Source organism: Amblyraja radiata, chromosome 4, assembly GCF_010909765.2.
Source record: "Amblyraja radiata isolate CabotCenter1 chromosome 4, sAmbRad1.1.pri, whole genome shotgun sequence".
NCBI lineage: Eukaryota > Metazoa > Chordata > Chondrichthyes > Rajiformes > Rajidae > Amblyraja > Amblyraja radiata.
In genome coordinates this window covers 74,222,111-74,245,645 of record NC_045959.1, presented here as the reverse complement: position 1 = coordinate 74,245,645, position 23,535 = coordinate 74,222,111, and the positions used below count along the sequence as shown (strand labels likewise).

The window sequence follows — 23,535 nt, the reverse complement described above, 5'->3', positions numbered from 1 at the left end:
GAATCCCTGGAGTTTTCTTCTAGGATCTCACGTATTGTCATATGTACTCACGACAGAACAATGACATTCTTACTTGCAGCAGTATAATAGACCTGTAAACATAGTGCACCTAGATGATATATAATAAACAAAATGTCTACCCATTAATCATCCTTTTTCTTGTTGCTCTGCATTGATTTGCAATAAAAAGATGCTTCCATACTGAAGATTTTCATTGTTTTCAAACACTTCCAAGGATTGGCCGTCTCTGAACATGATTGCTTTCAAACTTGCATTCCCCTTCCAATTTGGGACAGTCAAACATTGGTACTTTTAATTGCTCCAATATTGGCACTGAATTGTGTAGGAAGGAACTGCAAATGCTGGTTTAAACCGAAGGTTTACACAAAATGTTGGAGTAACTCAGCGGGACAGGCAGCATCTCTGGAGTGAAGGAATGGGTGACGTTTCAGGTTGAGACCTTTCTTCAGACACCGATATTGGCACTGAATTGTTAGCTTTCAAGGCTCTAATACGTAAAATTCTGCCTTCTCTACTCACTCCAATGATCCCACATCCTTAAACAGAAATCTCTTCACCTCTGTTGTCCAAGACATTCTTTAAACCCATTTTAAGCACAGGATGTTTACCTTGTCATGGTTCTAACTCAATAGAAGATATTGCTGTTAAGTTTGCTATGCTTCAATAAGCTTCCGTTTCAACTACTTGTGTAGCAGAGTGACAGGTGGCTGGTAGTGTCATGCTGTGTAGGGTGGATTTGATAAACAGAAGCCGAATCCAAGAAAACAAAGACATTCAGTAATAACATGACAGTCGATTTCAATGCTTATTGGGGTCTTCATGGAAGGAGGAAAACAAGAGCATCAAGTGCATATAGTGTAAGATATACAGTGGCTTGCAAAAGTATTCATACCCCTTGAACTTTTCCACATTTTGTCACGTTACAACTACAAACGTAAATGTATTTTATTGGGTTTTATGTGATAGACCAACACAAAGTGATGCATAATTGTGAAGTGGAAGGAAAATGATACATGGCTTTCAAATTTTTTTACAAATAAAAAACTGAAAAGTGTGGCATGCAAAAGTATTCAGCCCCCCTGAGTCAATACTTTGTAGAACCACCTTTCGCTGCATTGTTTGTTATTGAATCGTGAATCAATGTAGCTCAGAGGGTTGATCAGAAAAGAACAGCATAATTTAAGAGATGGGTTATTCTGATGGAAGGGATAGGGATTTGGATCAAGAATCAGGAGAGTTTAGTTGTCACATGTGCCGGAAATGGAACAATGAAATTCCTACTTATTGCAACTTAACAGACCTACCACCACAATAACTCAGAAAAATGTATAGTGATTGATGATACAATATATTAATAATTATAGTACTAGGCCCATCCAAACTCATCTCCAAATTCCAGAACTAGGAATCAGCTCCCTTCCTTCCACTGGATCCACTTTCTGATCGATGGACCTCAATCAGTGAGGATAGGTGACAACACTTCCTCCACAATAATTCTCAACACTGGTGCCCCGCAAGGATGCGTTCTCAGTCCCCTACTATACTCCCTTTATTCTCATGACTTTACAACCAAATTTGGCTCCACAAATTTGCAGACGATACCATTGCTCGTGATTCAGCCCACTACAATGATAAAATGGAGTACAGAAAGGAGATAGAGAACTTGGATGACATGGTGACAGGATCAATATTCTCTCCCTCAATTATCAGCAAATTAATACATCCCGACCAAACAGGGTTTATCCCCAAACGGTATTCATTTTATAATCTGAGAAGATTATTTAATATTATATACTCCAATAGAATCCCTAACGCAGAGCTAGCAATTATCTCGTTAGATGCTGAAAAAGCATTTGACCAGGTAGAATGGCCATATTTATTTTCGGTGATGGAAAAATTTCAACTAGGAGAGAAGTACTGTACATGGGTTAAATTGTTATATTCTAATCCAACAGCTAGAATATTAACAAACAAAATGTTATCAACTAAATTTAATCTCTCTAGAGGCTGTAGACAAGGATGCTCACTATCCCCACTATTATTTGCTCTTGCAATCGAACCCCTAGCAGAAAGCGTTAGAAACCATCCAGGAATATTTGGATACAATACTAGAGACACAAAGAATAAAATCTCCTTATATGCAGATGATATACTAATATATATTACAAAATTAGAAACTAGTATTCCAAACCTATTAAATCTAATAACTCAATTTGGTCAGTTTTCGGGATATAGAATCAATTGGAATAAAAGCGAAATCATGCCAATAACAAAATTCAATTTACATACAATACAACAATCCCCTTTTAAAATAGTTAAAGATGAATTTAAATACTTAGGAATCTATGTAACTAAGACATATACCTCTTTATTTAAACTAAATTTCCCACCCTTACTGAATAAACTACATAAGAATATTCAATACTGGAAAGCACTCCCCATTTCTATGCTTGGGAGAATTAATGCTATAAAAATGATTTTTTTACCGCAACTGCTGTACCTACTTCAATTAATTCCGATATATATCCCAAAAACTTTTTTCAAAAAAGTCGATTCCATTGTTACAAGTTTTGTCTGGGATTATAAGAATCATAGAATAAGTAAAAAACATTTATGTAAATCAAAGATAAATGGAGGTCTGGCTTTGCCAAATTTCTTATTTTATTTTTGGGCAGTCCATATTAAAAACATGAATTTCTGGCTGGAAGAAATGGATCAACAACCAGATTGGCTAATGATGGAAAAGGAAGACTGTCTACCTTTTGAAATTGGACCGATCATATTTGCCCCCACAAAACTGCACAAAAAAACCTATAAAGAAAACCCCATAATACATAGTGGAATACGAATTTGGAAACAAATAAAAAAAGATTTAACATTGAATAATATACCACTCTGCCTTCCCATTGTAAATAATCCTTTATTCAAATCATCCTTTATGGACAAAGGTTTCACACAATGGAAAAATTATGGAATCAAAAATATAGGACATCTTTATGGGAAAGGTACTTTTCTTTCATTTCAAGAGTTACAACAGAATTATGGACTGCACTCAAATAATTTCTTCAGATATCTACAAATTAGAGATTATGTTAAATCTAATACACAAGTCTACAGGAATAGGGAATCAGAAATTCTTGATGAATGTCTGAACAAGCATCCTAATACTGAAAAACTAATAGCTTATATTTATAACACCCTACTAAATAACGAGGTACCACCGACCGAACCATATAGATACAAATGGGAAAATGAAATAGGTCATCCTATCACGAAAGATATGTGGGACGAAAGTTTACAACAAATACATCAATGTTCATTAAATGCCAGACATACTTTAATACAATTCAAGGTCTTACATAGACTACACTTCTCTAAAATAAAACTAAATAGAATCTTCCCACAAATCTCTCCTATTTGTGATAAATGTCTACATTTAGAGGCTAATTTAACACATACGTTTGCAAACTGTATAAAACTTAAACATTTCTGGACTGATATTTTTGAAATAACTTCAGAAGTTATTAATACAAAACTGGACCCAGACACAAAATTAATAATACTTGGAATATCAGAACAAAGCTTAACACTCACAACAAACCAAAGAAATTTCCTCAATTACAGTATAATAACCGGAAAAAAATTAATATTAAAATTTTGGAAAGGCCCTACAACCCCCATAATTAAAATGTGGATTACGGAAATGTCGGAGACCCTATACTTAGAAAGAATTAGACTTGTCTTAATGGACAAACAAGATCTTTTCCATAAAATTTGGGCTCCATTCATTAACTATCTGAAGGGATAGATTGGCACAGCACGAGGACCCAACTGAAACTTGAACTCAGGAATAGATGAAAAGCTATACTTTATAACCTACGAACCTATCTCCATTGATGTATTATAGGTAACCCATTCCACCTCCCTTGTTTTTCTGTTGTGTTTTTTTTTGCTTTCTTTTTTATTTGTAACTTTTTACCCTCTCTTTTTCCCTCTTTCTATAAAAAATAAAAACACTAGAAGCAGAAGTAATTGATAATGGAAAATTTTAATAATGTATGACTGATGTATATGAAATTTTTTTTTACTATAATATGTAACTACATTTTATAATATGTCTACTTCTAATAAATAAATAAAAAAATAAAAAAAGAATGTGTGATCTCCTCGCGACCATGAAGGAGACTCTCCAGAGACCACCAGCGAACATGTCGCAACGATGTGGCGATCATGTGACGAGCGCAGAGTCTCCTGCACTTGCCTAAAAAGTCGCCTAAGTGGGACAGGCCCTTTAAGGTTAGAATGTAATCTTGGTGCATCCAAATAGTTCCAGTAAAGCATTGCCTGAACTTGTGTTGACTGGATACCATCCATAAAAAAAACCTATACTCCTCACACACTGAAGGCTGAGTGATGACAGCTCAATCTGAATTCATTCTGGTAAAATAAACCATCTGCCCAAACAAGATTGTTTTCTCTGGAACATCGGAGGTTGACGGGAGAATTGTTAGAAGTATATAAAATTTGTAGACTGGACAGTCAGAATCTTTATCCCAGGGTGGAAATGTCCAACAGTAGAGGACTGTTGAGGAACTACTGAGATTGTGATGCCACAAAATAATTTCTATGCATGACTGGGAGCATGAACATTGTTTGTTATTGAATCGTGAATCAATGTAGCTCAGAGGGCTGATCAGAAAAGAACAGCATAATTTAAGAGATGGGTTATTCTGATGGAAGGGATAGGGATTTGGATCAAGAATCAGGAGAGTTTAGTTGTCACATGTGCTGGAAATGGAACAATGAAATTCCTACTTATTGCAACTTAACAGACCTACCACCACAATAACACTCAGAAAAATGTATAGTGATTGATGATACAATATATTAATAATTATAGTACTAGGCCCATCCAAACTCATCTCCAAATTCCAGAACTAGGAATCAGCTCCCTTCCTTCCACTGGATCCACTTTCTGATCGATGGACCTCAATCAGTGAGGATAGGTGACAACACTTCCTCCACAATAATTCTCAACACTGGTGCCCCGCAAGGATGCGTTCTCAGTCCCCTACTATACTCCCTTTATTCTCATGACTTTACAACCAAATTTGGCTCCACAAATTTGCAGATGATACCATTGCTCGTGATTCAGCCCACTACAATGATAAAATGGAGTACAGAAAGGAGATAGAGAACTTGGATGACATGGTGACAGGATCAATATTCTCTCCCTCAATTTCAGCAAGATGAAGGAGCTAGTTATTGACGTCAGGAAGCATGGTGGTTTATATGCCCCAATCAGCATCCATGGTGCGGATGTAGAAATGGTTGCAAGCTTCAAGTTCTTTGGCATTAATATTGCCAATGATCTGGTGTGGAAAAAACACATTGATTTGACAGACAAGAACCCGCACCAATGCCTCTACTTCCTGACCAGACTGAGAACTTTCAGCATTTCTCCAGTGACTCGTACAAACTTCTGCAGATGTAGATGCACCATACAAAGCATATTGTCAGTTTGCATCCCAGCTTGGTTGGTTACAAAACCATGCCGACTATCCCTCATCAGCCCCCTATCTATACAATATATATATAATATATATGTTATCCCTTAGGAACTTTTCCATTAATTTGCCTACCACAGATGTTAGGCTCACTGGTCTATGGTTCTCTGGCTTTTCCTTGCAGTCCTCCATAAATAGGGTATAGAAGTTGGGTTGGTATAATACCTTTGTACAAGACATTGTTGAGGCTGCATTTTGGAGAATTGTGTTCAGTTTTGGTCATCCTGCTATTGGAATGAGGTTCATAAGAGAGTGGTGAATCTCTGGAACTCTCTGCCACAAAAGGTAGTTGAGGCCAGTTCATTGGCTATGTTTAAGAGGGAGTTAGATGTGGCTCTTGTGGCTAGAGGGATCAGGGGTATGGAGAGAAGGCAGGTACGGGATACTGAGTTGGATGATCAGCCATGATCATATTGAATGGCGGTGCAGGCTCGAAGGGCCGAATAGCCTACTCCTGCACCTATTTTCTATGTTTCTATAAGCTGGAAAAAAGTGCAGAGAAGATTTACGAGGCACACCACTGTGCTGCCCCAAGTATGTGCCTCTTTTAATGGGATCTTCTGTGCATAATATCTATTGTTGTCCACCTTGCATTTCACTTGGAAGGGACTGAGTCTATGTTCCGAGTAAACTTGTGGATCCTCAACATGACTAAAATTCTTTTTGCTTGTCCATTTCATTCAAACATCACTGGGTATTTGCTATGTCTATCAATGCCCTGATCAATGATATGTCTCCTTTACCAACCAATCTACTTGCTCTGCGACTTTCAGTGAGTTATGAAATTGGACCCCAAGATCTCTCTGCACATCAATCTTGTCATTAACTGTATAGTCTCCCCTTACACTCAACCTCTCATACTTGCTCAGATTAAACTCCATCTGCCATTTCTCTGCCCATTTCTGCAGCAATATTGCACTGTATCCCTAACAGCCTTCATGTCTATAACTCTTTCAATTTTGGTATCATGAGCAAATTTATTCACTAACCCATCTGTATTTACATCCAAGTCATTTATATATATCACAAACTGCAGAGATCCCAACAGAGATCCCTGTGGAACTCCACTGGTCACAGATCGCCAGCCAGAATACCTTCCTTCCACCACAACCCTCCATCTTCTATGAATAAACCAGTTCTGAATCTATACAAGATGAATACCTTGCATCTTAATCTACTGAATCAGCCTATCCTATCAAAAACCTAACTGAAATCTTATATTGGAAATGAGCATGGCCAGGTGACTGGTGTTATAATGGAAGAGCCAATATATAAGGTCCAATATGTTCCATCCTCGAGTTGGACTCTCCACATACCGTTAAATTCTGCTCCATCTAATCCTCTTGACCCAAGACCTAGCCAATATTGGGGAAGAAAATCTCCCACTACCCTGTGGTGTTACATCCTTCCATAATGTGTCTACATATCTGATCCTCAGTCTTCCGCTGGCTATTGTGTGACCTAGTCTTCCACCTCTTTTTATCCCCACTCCTCTCAATATCTTGTCTGAAACATCGACAATTAACACATTGAGCTGCTAGTTGTATCCCTCTTGTAAACAAGCATAGGAGCCATTATGCTTGTCAGTATTTTATAGCCATGTCTAATATTTTTAGTTTTTAATCTGTCTGTACTTTGTAGATGGGATTTGATACGTAGAGGGGTGTGTCTACTTTGGAGGAGACGAGCGCAGACTCGTAGAATTGAGTTTTAATTTGTCTCGAAGGATGTAAAGGCTAACAGTTTTTGCCACAATCTCACGAGACACCACACTCTTATAAGAAGATACTCTTATATGATTTATATGCCATGAATGGAACAGCCATTGAGAACGGAAAGTTATGAGTTATTTCTTTGTTATGTAATACTTCAATAAAGACCAATTAATCAAGAAGCAACGTCTGGAGAATTCGTTTTTGCTATCATAAGATTTTGGTGTGCGTAAACAATAGCTCCATCACATTCCTGAGAAGTAATGGCTATCGAAGTTGGACTTTGAGAAGGTATAGAAACTGCCATTACACCAAGTTTCCATAATGGCCACAACATCATAATTCCAAGCACTGATGCTTACTCTAAATTCATCAGCTTTATCCACAATACTCATTGCACTGAAGTAAACACACCAGGCCTTCATTACCCCCATATTCATAAACAACTCCCTGCCGGTCCTTCCTTTGAGGTTTTCTTGTCATAATCACTTTCTCACCAGCCCTTGAATTTGCTGACCTGCTGTTCCGGTTCCAACCCCTATGCCACTCTAGTTTAAACTCTTCCGAGTAGCAAAGCAAACCTCCCTGCAAAGATATTGATGTCCATCTGGTTCAAGTGCAACCCATCCCTCTTGTACAAGTCACCTCTGCCCCAGAAGAGATCCCAAAGGTCGAAAAATCTGAATCCCTGTCTCCTGCAATAACTCCATCATTCATCTGGACAGGAGGCATCACTGGAGAGAAGGAATAGGTGACGTTTTTTTAGGTCGAGACCTTTCTTCAGTCTCGGCCCAAAACGTCACCTATTCCTTCTCTCCAGAGATGCTGCCTGGCCCGCTGAGTTACTCCGCCATTTTGTGTCTACCTTCGATTCAAACCAGCATCTGCAGTTCTTTCCTACACACTCCTTCATTCATCTGTTCTATCCTCCTATTACTAGCACGTGGCATCGTTAGTAATCCAGTGATTACCACCCTCGAGGTTCTGCTTTTTCATACATTGATTACTTTGAATTGAATCAATGAATTAGAGCAGTAATTCCTAAAGGTCGCCAAGATTTTAGGGCAATTGCAAAAGGGCTCTGTGAATTGAGAAGGAAACTAGATGCTCATAGTTCACATTGGATAATTGTAAACTAATGACCACATTTCCCATCGCCTACATCCCACCGGAAGGGATGGCCTTTCATTGAACCTTATCTCAGTTAGAAAGAACAACTTCTGTCGACCCTCCTTATAGTGCTTATTAGCCTCATGAATAAATGGGTTTAGTGTCTATATGTAAATGCAAGAGAAACACTGCACAGTGTCATTGGAGCTAAACCAATGCTTCCTATTGATTTGTCATTCCTTATTTCCTCTTCCATTCTTTCCTTGTCAAGAAAGTTAAACTGGCTATACATGGGTGTCAGAGATTATGGGGAGAAGGAAAGAGAATGGGATTGAGAAGGGAAAGATGGATCAGCCATGATTGAATGGCAGTAAACCTGATGGGCTGAATGGCCAGTTCTGTTCCTAGAACTTACAAACAAATGAAAAGTGCTACTAAACACCTTATTGCAATCTATTTTTGGCACCCCAGTTTGCAAAGAATAATTTATTGAAGTTCTACATCTCTCAGACCAACATTGTTCAGAATTTCTTTACAGTATGTATTGATTATTCTTGGATGTTTTTGCAAAGAGCAATACAAGCGACCCCCACAAAGTGGTTGTTCGGATAACGGAAATTCAGCCCAGCAGAATTCACAATCAGTACCCAAAAATTTGAGATATGGAATAAAATTCTTTGTCATGAAATTCGTGCACAAAATGATTAAATACACGTTTTTTTTTCAACACGTGTTTCTTGCGCATGCACAGATGACATGGCTTCCCTTTATGGAAAACTGCGATGTTGTCCACCCTTAGGTAAAACCACCCTTAACTTGGGGGTCTCTTGTACAAAGTTATCTATGCAGGTAGGAATTTCATTGTTCTATCTGGGACATATGACAATAAAACACTCTTGACTCTAATTTAAATGTGGATTACATGTAGTGTCTGATAAAGATGCAAGTTGGATTCTTATGGGCCTGTCCCACTTAGGCGATTTTACAGGCGACTGTCAGAATGGAGAAAACACACACAGCGCTCCCCTGCTTGCCCTGTCTCCCTTCTGCATAACGGGCTGGTGATGGAGGAGGAGGAGGAGGGGGGGGGGGGGGGGGGGGGGGGGTGGGTGTGTGTGTGTGTGTGAGCGTGAGTGTGAGTGTGAGTGTGAGTGTGAGTGTGTGTGTGTGTGTGCGTGCGTGCGTGCGTGCGTGCGTGCGTGTGTGTGTGTGTGTGTGTGTGGGGGGGGGGGGGGGGGGGGTGTGTGTGTGTGTGTGTGTCAACTTTTAAGAAGCCAGAGATACACGGCTGTGAAGCTGGGCAGACATTAACATTACCGATCGGTTATCCTTGGTTCTGAAAACTACTGCTGACGTTTTTTTTCTCCCCATTGAGCCAATGAAATTCGGGTCAGCACTGGCTACAACCTACAAGAACCTACGAGAACCCCCCAACTGAAACTTGAACTCGGGAATAGATGAAAAGCTATACTTTATAACCTACGAACCTATCTCCATTGATGTATTACAGGTAACCCATTCCACCTCCCTTGTTTTTCTGTTGTGTTTTATTTTGCTTTCCTTTTTATTTGTAACTTTCTACCCTCTCTTTTTCCCTCTTTCTATAAAAAATAAAAACACTAGAAGCAGAAGTAATTGATAATGGAAAATTTTAATAATGTATGACTGATGTATATGAAAAGTTTTTTTACTATAATATGTAACTACATTTTATAATATGTCTACTTCTAATAAATAAATAAATAAATAAAAAAGAACCTACGAGAACCTTCGACCTCCTGGCAACCCACCTAGGGCACGAGAATTCTCACTACTCTCCATGGCGGCTTCATTTTAGTCGCCACTAATTTTTCAATATGTTGAAAAATTTGCGGCGACCATAATGAGGCCGCGACTAGTTCCCAGAATGCAGGAACTCCTTACAACCATGAAGGCGACTCTGCAGTCGCCACATGGCCGCCAACCACCCGCGAACATGTGGCGACCATGTGGGGACTGCATAGTCTCTTGCAGTCGCCTAAAAAGTCGCCTAGGTGGGACATGCCAATAAGTCTATGATATTGACTCAAGACTTCAAAGGGAGGAATTCAGTAGAGGACCAGTAGATTTCAATTATGTTTAAGTTGTCTTGTGGAACAGGAGAGTTCTTGATAGACAAAATACAGGGAGTAACTCAGCGGGACAAGCTGCATCTCTGGAGAGAAGGAATGGGTGAAGTTTAGGGTCAAGACCCTTCTTCGGACTAAAGGTCTCACCCCGAAACATTACCCATTCGTTCTCTCCAGAGATGCTGCCTGTACCGCTGAGTTACTCCAGCATTTTGTATTTATCTAAGATTTAAACCAGCATCTGCAGTTCCTTCCTGCACAGGAGAGTACGTGACTCTCCTGGAGAGTCAGGGAAATTAGGAAATCGTTTACTAATTTTGCACTGAATTTTTCTGTATTTCCATAGGGCATAGAAGGAGGCTATTTCGACCAAGTCCAGAGATGCTGCCTGTCCCTCTGAGTTACTCCAGTATTTTGTGCCCATCTTCGGTGTAAACCAGCATCTGCAATTCCTTCCTGCACAAGTCACCATTACCACTGGACTCCCTCCACACCACTCACCCAATTCCCACATATATTTATTCCCTGTTGTCAGGGTTGCAATTTGTGGCTACTGGCAGAGGCAATGACCCCCCCACTGGGTGTCATAATGGATGAGAGCAAGGATGCAGGGGGTGTGAAAACCCCAAAGTCCTTGCTGTTCCTCCATCTGGGATGTTTGCATTTATATCCAGCACACACAAACATGAAAAGTAAACCCAATTTATCTCAACTTAAAGATATTAATTATCTCCTGTTTAACTTCAGGAGCACTGCTGCAGAAATGAGTCTCGAGTTGCTTTGAATCCCAGGCACGAGAGTAGTATTGAGGGTCACGTGATATATACGCAAGTTGCATTCTTAATCCATGATGGACTGATAAACTTCCTTGTCCATAAAGTGAGAGTCACTCTTTAGAGATGTTGGGGAGGGTGGGTGACATGTCAGCACTCCTACAGATCCCAAAAGGAAAATTACTAGAAAATCACCTGCTTGAGATTCTTTGGGGACAAATTGTCTTCGTAAAATCACAAAATCACAATAGTAAAGCCGCAACAGCCTCCTTGCACAGGACATGTGGTAAAACTACACTAGAGTCCCAATGGCTGCAAGGCCCAATGTCTCTAAATATAATTCACCTACTTAAACATAAATCTACTGCAATGATTCATATTAGAATCACATGCTTTGATTCCACTGTTGAGGGTATTCAAATCAAAGTGGAAATCTTAGTTCATCAAGTTAAAACAAAACACCAAATATATAATCAATTTTAACCTCCAGAGAATGACAGAACTTTGCCTAGAAACTATAAATAAAGCTAGAATGGGGAATTGAAAGTGTGAACTGAACTGAAGCATGTCCTCACCAGAAGATCATCTCACTACCTAAAATGAAGGCCTTTCTCATACAATACAAAGTGATGGAGTAACTTAGCGAGCCAGGCATCATCTGTAGAGGATGTTGATGGGCAACGTTTTGGGTCGGGACCCATCTTCAGACTGTCCACGCTCACCAGAGGTGCTGTATGTCCCACTGAGTTACTCCAGTGCTTTGCATTCTTTGCAAGACTCCAGCATCTGCAATTTCTTGTGTCTGAAACTAATTTTCTCAAATTATTCCTGTTGAAAATGATATCCACAGAGGTCTAAAGCTTTTCCAAATAATAGCTATTTCTTAGTAATACTGAAACAGGAACAATTAGCTACATAGACAGTTTCCACCTCTTGTGGGATTCTTGCCCTCAGAAGGCATTGAGAGAAGAATTAGTGCCATTTCCTTTTTAATGCTACGGAACACCGTCACGTGCAACTTTACCACAAAGCAACATAGTTTGGCAAACTCAGTCGGTAACCGGCGATGAGGTGGGAAAATATCTGTATAATTCATTTTTACTACGGTCCTGGATAAATAACGTAAATGGGAGTAAAATTGTTTTAAGAAATAATTGGAAATAAAATAAAAGTGAATTTCCTTGCCTTCAAAATGCAGACCTGGGCATTGCTGGTCAAGCAGATCCCTTGATCCAGAAGATAGAGAAACTGACTTGAGGGCTAATCAATTTATTAGGCCTTACAAGAACATTGAGTATTTTCCAAGGGTCATGCAGAACAAACTCAAGTGGTTTTAACTGCTAGGAAAAGGACAGAGAGAAATATAAGTAGCCTGCAACTGTGCAGCTCTTAATATCAAGTTCCAAAAGACCTCTGCAATAAAGAATATACTTTTTTTATGGTACTCTGTTATAATTTATTAAGGAGAATGCTGCAAATGTAATAGTAAAAAAAGTGATAATAGGTTATAGACACAAAAAGCTGGAATAACTCAGTGGATCAGGCAGCATCTCTGGAGAAAATGAAAAGGTGACGTATCGAGTCGAGACCCTCCATCAGACTAAGTCAGGGGAATGGTAGGTTATGCCTGGAAATGGTTAATCATGTAGAATGATTGAAAGAGAGAGTTAGATATAGCTCTTAAGGCAAACGGAATCAAGGGATATGTGGAGAAAGCAGGAACGGGGTACTGATTTAGGATGATCAGACATGATCATATTGAAACATACACTCCTTACCCTTAATAACTTCTCGTTTGACTCCTCCCATTTCCTCCAAATACAAGGCGTAGGTATGGGCATGCACATGGGGCCCCAGCTATGCCTGCCTCTTTGTAGGGTATGTCAAACAATCCTTGTTCGAGGCGTACCAGGGCCCCATCCCCGATCTCTACCTCCGCTACATCGACGATTGCTTTGGTGCTACCTCCTGCACCCACACACAACTGACTGACTTCATCCGCTTCACCACTAACTTCCATCCGGCACTCAAATACACCTGGACCACACCAGGACATCGGAAATGTCCTCATTCTTCAGGGAACGGGGGTTCCCCTCCCCTACTTCGGATGAGGCTCTCACCAGGGTCTCTTCCATACCCCGTAACACTGCTCTCTCTCCCCATCCCCCCACTCATAACAAGGGCAGAGTCCCCCTAGTCCTCACCTTTCACCCCACTAGCCGTCACATACAACAAATAGTCCTCCGTCATTTTCGCCACCTCCAACGTGACCCCACCACTCGCCACATCTTCCCATCTCCCCCCCATGTCTGCTTTCCACAAAGACCGCTCCCTCCGTAACTCCCTGGTCAATTCGTCCCTTTTTCCCGATGTTGTTTGTGCCCATGTGCACAACTACTGCCGGCTGTTCACCTTCCCTCTCGAGGATGTTCTGAATTTGGTTCGTGCTACCACCTTAACTCTGTGCATACCTCCACCTTGCCACAAATCACAGACTCGCTAAATTTTTCTACCATCTCCACATTGGGAGATCTACAGAAGACAAAGATTTTGTGTGTACTTCCCATCAATATCTATTCTTTTGGACTTCAGCACATTTTGAGATATAGGACAATTTCTACACCAGACGACAAATGCAAGGAAGTAAATGAAAACAATTATAAAACACTTGTAATATGTTCATAAGTTCATAAGACAAGTCTACTCCACCATTCAATCATGGCTGAACAAGAGGAAGATGACTGAACTTTATTGCCTTCCTTCACAGTGGGAAACGTTGATTCCGCTGTGTGTGGATGTTTATGTTAAATCCTATCATGTATTGCGATCTTTTTATTCGTATGGCTCTATGGTAACTCAAATCTCACTGTACCAATTGGTGCATGTGACAATAAATGTAACTTGAACTTGATCTATCTTTTCCTCTCAACCCCATTCTCCTACCTTCTCCCCTTAACCATTGACTCCTTTACTAATAAAAAAAGCAGCTGGAATAATGTTTTAACTTGTGGGCAAATTTAAAGAGAAGCTGCAGAAGTGGAGTCTGTGAGGAGACATACAGTTCTTGGAGCACAGGGGGATGAGGGGAGATCTTATGAACGAGTAAAAAATCATGAGAGGTACAGATCTGGTACATCTACGCACAGAGTCTCTTGCCCAGAGTAGGGGAAATCGGGAACCAGAGGACATAGGTATAAGGTAAGGGGGGAAAGACTTAGTAGACTGAGGGGTAACTTTTTTTTAATACAAAGGGTGGGGGATGTATGGAACAAGCTGCCAGAGGAAGTAGTTGAGGCAGGTACCATCACAACGTTTAAGAAACATTTAGACAGGTACATGGATAGGACAGCATTAGAGGGAATATGGGGAAAAAGCAGGCTTTCCACACCATAACTTTATGACTAGACTGGAATTACCCTCCTCAGAGAAGAGAAGCTTAAGTGGCGTAAAAACAAAGCTTTCAGCAGGTTTGACAACATATGCAGATTAACATTTTAGGTTGAGCCACCTCAGTCACAACGGAAGGGTCTGGACTAGACACTTCAACCATTTTTTTTCTTTCTACTGATATTGCAGGAACTGCTGAGTATTTCCAGCATTTTTTTTTCCAGATTTTTGCTGTTTTATTACTTTTAATGAAGGTTAAGATTTGAAGGAGTTATTCAGAATTATGAATGATGTAAAGCAAAGCTATTTCGATTGACAGACAGATCAACAAACAGACGCCACACATTCCAGATCATCAAGAAGACAAAAACAAGGCAAACATAAAAAAAATCATTTCCTTTAAATCATAGTATAAACTTTCAAAAGGAAGTTGGCTAAATAATTGAAGGGAAGAATTTACACGTCATAGCTAAAGAACAGTCTGGGGATTAATTGGATAGCTTCGCTGAGCAGCTGGTACAGGAACAAAGGTTTGTGGCTGTGCTTATCAGCATTTCAATATGTATTATTGTGCAAGCAGTTGGAATAGTGAATATGTGCACCACAGAGGCCTCTGAAATGGCAACAACACGAGTGGCCAGGCAATATTTTAAACTGGCTGCTGTTCAGAAAAAAACACCTTTTTAAGAGGGTGACATAGAAAAATTATGTCCAACTGATAAAGGTGGACAAGCCTTTGTTTTAATACCCCTTCTAAAGTAAAGTATTTCAGCAAAGCAATAATTCTTCAGTCATTCAACTGAACCGACAATCCGTAGGCGGAATGTAGAAGCAGGCAACTGCAGACGATGGTTTATACTAAAGATAGACACAAAGTGCTGGAGTAACTCAGCGGCCAGGCAGCATCTCTGGAGAAAAAGGATGGCTGATGTTTTAGCTCCCGAGCTAAAACATCAGCCAGTCTGAAGTTCTGACCAAAATGCAGGTAGACTGGGAAAATCAGGTTGGTTCTGGACCCCAAGAAAGGGAGTTTGTAGAGTGCCTCCAAGATGAATTCTTAGAGCAGCTTGTACTGGAGCCTACCAGCGATAAGGCAATTCTGGATTTAGTGTTGTCTGATGAACCAGATTTAATAAGGGAACTCAAGGAAAAGGAACTGCAAGGAGGTCGTGACCATAATATGATATGTTTTAATCTGCAATTTGAAAGGAAGAAGGGTAAATCAGATATGTCACTGTTGCAGTTGAATAAAGGGGACTATGAAGGCATGAGAGAGGAGCTGGCCAAGGTCGATTGGAAAAGGATCCTAGCAGGAATGATGATGGAACAGCAATGGCAGGAAATTCTGGGCAAAATCCAGAAGATGCACGATAATTTCATTCCAAAGAGGAAGAAAGATTCTAAGGGGAATAAGAGGCAACCGTGGGAAGTAAGGGGTGGAATAAAACTTAAAGAAAAGGTGTATAACACAGCAAAGAGTAGCTGGAAGCCAGAGGATTAGGAAACTTTCAAAGGACAACAGAAGGTAACAAAAAGGGCAATACGGGATGAAAAGATGAAGTACGAAGGGAAGCTGGACAAGAATATAAAGAAGGATAGTAAAAGTTTCTTTAGGTATGTTAAGAGAAAAAGATTAGTAAAGACAAATGTGGGTTCCTTGATGGCAGAAACAGGTGAAATTATTATGGGGAACTAGGAAATGGCAGAAGAGATAACAGGTACTTTGGTTCTGTCTTCACTAAGAAAGACACAAACAATCTCCCAGATGTACTAGAGGACAGAGGAACTGAAATAAATTTGCATTAGATGAGAAATAGTATTGGGTAGACTGATGGGACTGAAGGCTGATGGCCCAGACCCAGGGCTTGATGAGTCTACTCAAGCAGGTGGCTCTAGAAATGACGCATTGGTGATCATTCTCCTATGTTCTATAGATTCAGGATCAGTTCCTGTGGAATGGAGAGTAGATAATGTTATCCCACTTTTCAAGAAAGAAGCGAGGGAGAAAATGGGGAATTATAGACCAGCTAGCCCAACATCGGTGGCGGGGAAGATGCTAGTCAATTATTAAAGAAGTAATAACAGCGCATTTGGATAGCAGTAAAAAGATTGGTCCAAGTCAACATGGATTTATGAAGGTGATATCCTGCTTGACTAAGTTTCTAGAATTTTTTGAGGATGTAACTAGGAAAATGGATGAACGAGAGCCAGTGGATGTAGTGTATCTGGACTTTCAGAAAGCCTTTGATAAGTTCCCACACAGGAGATTAGTGGGCAAAATTAGAGCACAGGTATTGGTGGTAGGGTATTGCCATGGATAGAGAATTGGTTGGCAGGCAGGAAACAAAGAGTACGAATAAACAGGTCCCTGTCAGAATTGCAGGCAGTGGCGAGTCGAGTGGCACAAGGCTCGGTGCTGGGGCCGCAACTATTTACAATATATATTAATGATTTAAATGATGGAATTAAAAGTAACACTAGCAAATTTGAAGATGGCACAAAGCTAGGGGGCATTGTGAACTGCGAAGAGGATGCGAGGAGACTGCAGGGTGACTTGGACAGGTTGAGTGAGTGGGCAGATGCAGTATAATGTAGATAAATGTGAGGTTATCCAATTTGGCTGCAAGAACAAGGAGGCAGATTATTATCTAAATGGTTCAAGAAGGAACTGCAGATGCTGGAAGATCAAAGGTACACAAAAATGCTGGAGAAACTCAGCGGGTGCAGCAGCATCTATGGAGCGAAGGAAATAGGCGACGTTTCGGGCCGAAACCCTTCTTCAGACTGATGGGGGGAGGGGGGAGAAGGAAGGAAAAAGGGAGGAGGAGGAGCCCGAGGGCGGGGGGATGGGAGGAAACAACTCGAGGGTTAAGGAAGGGGAGGAGACAGCAAGGGCTAGCAAAATTGGGAGAATTCAACGTTCATGCCATCCGGACGCAAGGTCCCCAGGCGGAATATGAGGTGCTGTTCCTCCCATTTCCGGTGTTGCTCACTCTGGCAATGGAGGAGACCCAGGACAGAGAGGTCGGATTGGGAATGGGAGGGGGAGTTAAAGTGCTGAGCCACCGGGAGTTCAGGTAGGTTATTGCGGACTGAGCGGAGGTGTTCGGCGAAACGTTCGCCCAACCTCCGCTTAGTCTCCCCGATGTAAATCAGCTGACATCTAGAGCAGCGGATGCAGTAGATGAGGTTGGAGGAGATACAGGTGAACCTTTGTCGCACCTGGAACGACTGCTTGGGTCCTTGAATGGAGTCGAGGGGGGAGGTGAAGGGACAGGTGTTGCATTTCTTGCGGTTGCAACGGAAAGTGCCTGGGGAGGGGGTAGTACGGGAGGGAAGGGAAGAATTGACAAGGGAGTTGCGGAGGGAGCGGTCTTTGCAGAAGGCAGACATAGGGGGAGATGGGAAGATGTGGCGAGTGGTGGGGTCACATTGGAGGTGGCGGAAATGGCGGAGGATTATTTGTTGTATTTGCCGGCTGGTGGGGTGAAAGGTGAGGACTAGGGGGACTCTGCCCTTGTTGCGAGTGCGGGGATGGGGAGAGAGAGCAGTGTTGCGGGGTATGGATGAGACCCTGGTGCGAGCCTCATCTATGGTGGCGGAGGGGAATCCCTGTTCCCTGAAGAACGAGGCCATTTCCGATGCCCTGGTGTGGAACGTCTCATCCTGGGAACAGATGCGGCGTAGGCGGAGGAATTGGGAGTAGGGGATGGAGTCTTTACAGGGGGCAGGGTGGGAAGACGTGTAGTCCAGATAGCCATGTGAGTCAGTTGGTTTGTAGTGTATGTCGGTCAGAAGTCTGTCCCCTGCGATGGAGATGGTGAGGTCAAGGAATGGTAGGGAAGTGTCGGAAATGGTCCAGGTGTATTGGAGTGCCGGATGGAAGTTGGTGGTGAAGTGGTCTAAATGGTGTCAGATTAAGAAAAAGGGAAGTGCAACAAGACCTGAGTGTCCTTGTACACCAGTCACTGAAAGTAAACATGCAGGTACAGCAGGCAGTGAAGAAAGCTAATGGCATGTTGGCCTTCATAACGAAAGGATTTGAGTATAGGAGTAAAGAGGGCCATGTACATGTCCCATGTACAGAGCCATGGTGAGACCACATCTGGAGTATTGTGTGCAGTTTCTCCTAATTTGAGGAAGGACATCCTTGCTATTGAGGTAGTGCAGCATTGGTTTACGAGGTTATTCCCTAGGATGGCGGGACTGTCATACGAGGAAAGATTGGAAAGACTGGGCTTGTATTCACTGGCATTTAGAAGGGTGAGAGGGGATCTTATAGAAACGTATAAAATTATAAAAGGACTGCACAAGCTAGATGCAGGAAAATGTTCCCAATGATGGGGGAGTCTAGAATCAGGGGCCACAGTCTAAGAATAAAGAGGAGGCCATTTAAAACTGAGATGAGAAAAAAACTTCTTCACCCAGAGAGTTGTGAATTTGTGGAATTCTCAGCCACTGGATGAATTTTAAAGAGAGTTAGATAGAGCTCTAGGGATATGGGGAGAAGGCAGGCACGGGTTACTGATTGTGGATGATCAGTCATGATCACAATGAATGGCGGTGCAGGCTCGAAGGGCCAAATGTCCTCCTCCTGCACCTATTTTCTCTGTTTTATAAAACATCACCCATCCTTTTCCTCCAGAGATGCTGCCTGTCCCACTACGTTGCTCCAGCATTTTGTGTCTATAATCCGTAAACTGAGAGTACAGGATGCACCCGGTGAATCAAACCAATACAGGAAAAATACAAGCATAAGAATTCCAAGTGGCTGAACATTTCAGTTGTATACTGCTTAACGGATCGAGTGACATGAACACTAGTTAGTAGCATTTTTACTGTTGCCCCTCCAACTGACTTGCATTTTCAGTTTTTCTGTCTGATTTCCAGTGGATGAAATTGTAAGTGGGATGAGGTGTTGATAATTTAACAGTAGAGCAAACATCACATTTAGTTTCCTTAAAATATCATACCTATCTCATTTAAAAATCCTTCTAAAATTTATTAAATCATATTTACAATTCTACTTACTTATGTTAAAACCCATTTATCTGTATTATGAGAGGCATTGGGGTAGGTGTTATAACCTAAATAGATCCATGGCTGCCAATACGATTTGTTGTAGGGTTTAATTACCAGATGATAGTTAAGCAGAAAACAGAACATCTGTAAAAATACCAAATCATTTTTCTTGTGCACTTTTACTTCTAAAATAATTGTCCTCAAATATTCCAATGATTCATGGTGCAAATTAGCTACATTAATAAGAATGCAGTGGACATTGCTATAAGACTTCAGCACATGTAACATGTAATTCTGAGTGATTCAACTTCCATTTTACTTTTTTTCAATCCCCTTACCATGAAGTACTCTCAACTGTTAAAGGCATCCTTTCACATTTTGTTACACCTGCCGTTTAATATATTTGAAATCCAGATTTAACTGACAGTGACTCTCCCAAATGTTCATTTGACATTCTCAAACATATTCGGAAAGATTAACCCAGGAAGCTTTCCCTCTATCAAAACAATAGCACGGAAACTAGCTGGACAAACAAAAAGTCCTCTGCATCCTAACCATCCAAAGATACTGTGTGACATACAGTCTTTCAAGGGGATAAAACCATTTAATGAAAAATGGTCTGTCATACGGCTCGGAAGCAGGCCCTTCAACCCCACTCATCCATGCCGACCAAGATGCCCCATCTAGACTAGTCCCACCTACCTGCATTTGTCCAAATCTATCTGAACTTTTCCTATCCATTTTCCTGTCCAAACATCTTTTAAATATTCTAAATATTCTTATTGTTCCTGCCTCAATTAAGTCCTCTGGCAGCTTGTTCCATATACCCACCACCCTCTGATTGAAAAAGTTGCCCTGGTTAGTCTTTCTTCTCTCAGCTAGAAACTATGCACCAATGTTATTTGACTGTCATTTTGATACTTGCCTTCACAAAATGGTTCAGTGTTATAAAATATCAGCCAAGTAAAGGAAAAATAGATGCTGTACTATATTCACTTTAATACCAGATTTTGAAGCTATTATATTTTAATCATCTCATCGGCATTAGGTTTGCAACATAACTGAAATATTTGAAAGTTGGAAGATATGCATTTCAACATTAATTGTCCAGAACAGTAGCTTGCTCCCTTTGTCTTTAACATCATAAAACTTACCAATCTGCTCTACAAATTTACCAACTTCTGCTTAAGAATGATGATTGGAATTTGATCTTTACTTTAACCTCTATTAAAGCAAAGATCAAATTCCAATCATCATTCTTAAGCAGAAGATATGGTTGTATTTATAGTTCTGACATCATTTGTTTTTTAAAGTAGAAGTTTGCAATTTCCTTGCAAGCTTCTAGCTTTGTCTTTTTGTCCTTAAAAAGTCAGATCTGCAGGACACCCAATGTTTACAGTATCCCCCTTTTAGAGTAAAACCCATGTGGTTTAAAATAAATTCTTTCAACATTTAGTCACTACCAGAAGTAGCACTTTAACGATTTCTGTGCTTCAGACTTCCAAAGATAAACGTTTTTTTAAAAATTACTTCCTCTCGTAATATAGTAATTTAAGTATCCATAATAAATTGCACTGTGCATTATTTTAACGCTTTTGTTAATCCTTTAACATTAAAGTGCTGAACATTTTACACAAGAGACAAAGTTCAATCCTTGCTTGCATACAGAAATCATACAGAAACCGTTCAAAGACTAAAATTCACTTACTTCCCTGGTGTACAGATGGGAACCAGAGAGAATTGGTCTTGGAGCCGTACTGTGTTAATTTTCAATGAATACAAGAGAAAATTTCTTCATGTAGACTTCCTATTATTTAAAAAACACACACCAAAATTAGTGTGACATTGAAAAGAAACTACTTCAGATAAAAGTAACAGCTGCTTAAAGCACTTCGTGGCACGGTTAAAATTGAGGAACTAACTGGTGCTTTTTTTTCCTGAACACTACTTCCTGGTGTTTACATAAATCAAATAACCTCCCCAACTCGGGCTGGCCCACAATTTGCATGAGCCTACAGTAAACTTCCCACCCTTCTCTCTACTATGACACAAACCTTGACAGGCTGAGAAACAAGAGGTCTTCAATCCAGTTACTTGGCTAAGAAACCAGTGAAACAGTAAATAAGGGTAGGAGAATTCTGTTCAAAGTTTTACTTAAAATATTTGTCAGAAATATTATTGTTTGCCACAACATTTCCCATTGTAATAACTTTTTGCTTAACTTCCAATTATTTTAAGACTCAAAAGAGCAATTATTAAAAGAAACACACATGATTCTGATGCCAAATTGTACTCGGAAAGAAAGGCGATAAACGCATTATCATGTGATGTCAAGACACTAAGATAGAAATGACTCCTGGGCCTTTGTAGAATTGAGTCATGAATGACTCCTGGGCCTTTGTAGAATTGAGTCATGAACTAGAAAGGACATAAAGCAACCTTGTAATTCGGAAATTACTCAAGCATGAAGGAACATGCCCCATTAACATTTTGGTTCAGCCACTTTTAACACTAAAAACACCATTCATGTTGCAGATATTTAGGTATTCTACATGCAATGCAAGTCTGCTTGGTATTCATTGGCCATCTTTATTACAACCATGGAAACAATGACAAAAACAGGAAAAGCAAGTTTACAGTATCCTTAAAATAGTGGAGTCGGGTTTCCGCTTTGGGTGTAATTGATAATTCGGGCACGAATTGTGCGAACATTTATGCTCATTATAAGAAATTGATTATTTTGTTCCAGTTCCTACTCAAGCATTTGTATATCACTCTAGATAGTATTTTTCCATAAACATGGGTATCAGTGTAATGTTTAAGAAAATGTATTCTTCCTTCCTGTTCAGAAACCTTTGGTTAAAAAGTTTAAACGGGATAATGTGGGATTCTTTATTTCAGCTGAGAACAACAATTATCCATTAAAAAAAAAATCACACTCAGTAATCCTATTTAAAATATTCAATGGATCTATTTACCAGTTTTGTTCTACAGCATTTTTATAAAAGGCTTTTAAAAGAGGATTATTTTTTTGTCCTTGTGCCTGAAAACAAATCCCACTTAGGCTGTTTGAAAGCCTGCAAACATCTGAATGAATGGAAACTTAACTGATTGGTTCAATTCAGTCTATAGCTAATATTAAGGGAGGTGTGGCCTTGTTTGTTTTTATTTTGAGGAAGGCAAATTATTTCATGAACATTATTTTCATTGCTGCTATTATCTGCCTGAGGAAATGAATGGCAGTGTTAGAGTTAAATTAGTGGACTGCTAAACCAAAGCCCATGAGTGATGGGTCAGAAACAGAAGTTCAAATCCCAGCATAGCACCTAGAGAATTTAATGCCTTTACTAATCAAATATGCATTTTTCTTGGCTAGAACCTCAATGTCCTTTGTTAACTTGGGTTCCCTTCTCATGCCAACCTTGCCCTTCATTCTAACAGGAACATGCTGTCCCTGAACTCTACAAAACTGCTTCCCCACTTCAGTCACTTGCCTTGCCTCATTTCCCAATAAGAGGTCCAGTGTTGCCCCCTTTCAAGTGGGGCCATCCCCATGTTGCTTGAGAAAACTTTCCTGGACACATTTATTAATTTCCGCCCAATCCAAACCCTGTGCTCTATCAAATTCCAGGCCAAACGAGGGAAGTTGAAACCACGTGCTATTCCAGTCCTATTATTCTCACAGCTGTCTACAATCTCCCTGCATATTTGTTCATGTGGACTATTTGCAAAGGAGGGATGGGTGCTGAAATACAATCCCATGAAAGTACGCATCAAAAAGCTCTTTATTGTTCCTCAGTGCTCGTGACAATAATAAACTAAATTAAAACATGTT

General features: G+C 40.3%; 1 protein-coding gene across 3 annotated transcripts in view; it reads right to left on the bottom strand.

The window, feature by feature from the left end:
• lyn (LYN proto-oncogene, Src family tyrosine kinase) overlaps positions 1 to 21,627 on the bottom strand; it is a 108,879-nt gene extending 87,252 nt beyond the window's left edge. For 2 of the 3 annotated variants that reach the window (XM_033019743.1, XM_033019745.1), the window contains exon 1: positions 21,409 to 21,627. The gene's annotated coding sequence lies outside the window, so the exon portion shown is untranslated. Of the gene's footprint in view, positions 1 to 21,404 lie in introns of all 3 variants that reach the window. The other variant, XM_033019744.1, reaches the window with a different exon arrangement.
• Positions 21,628 to 23,535: the final 1,908 nt, after the last annotated feature.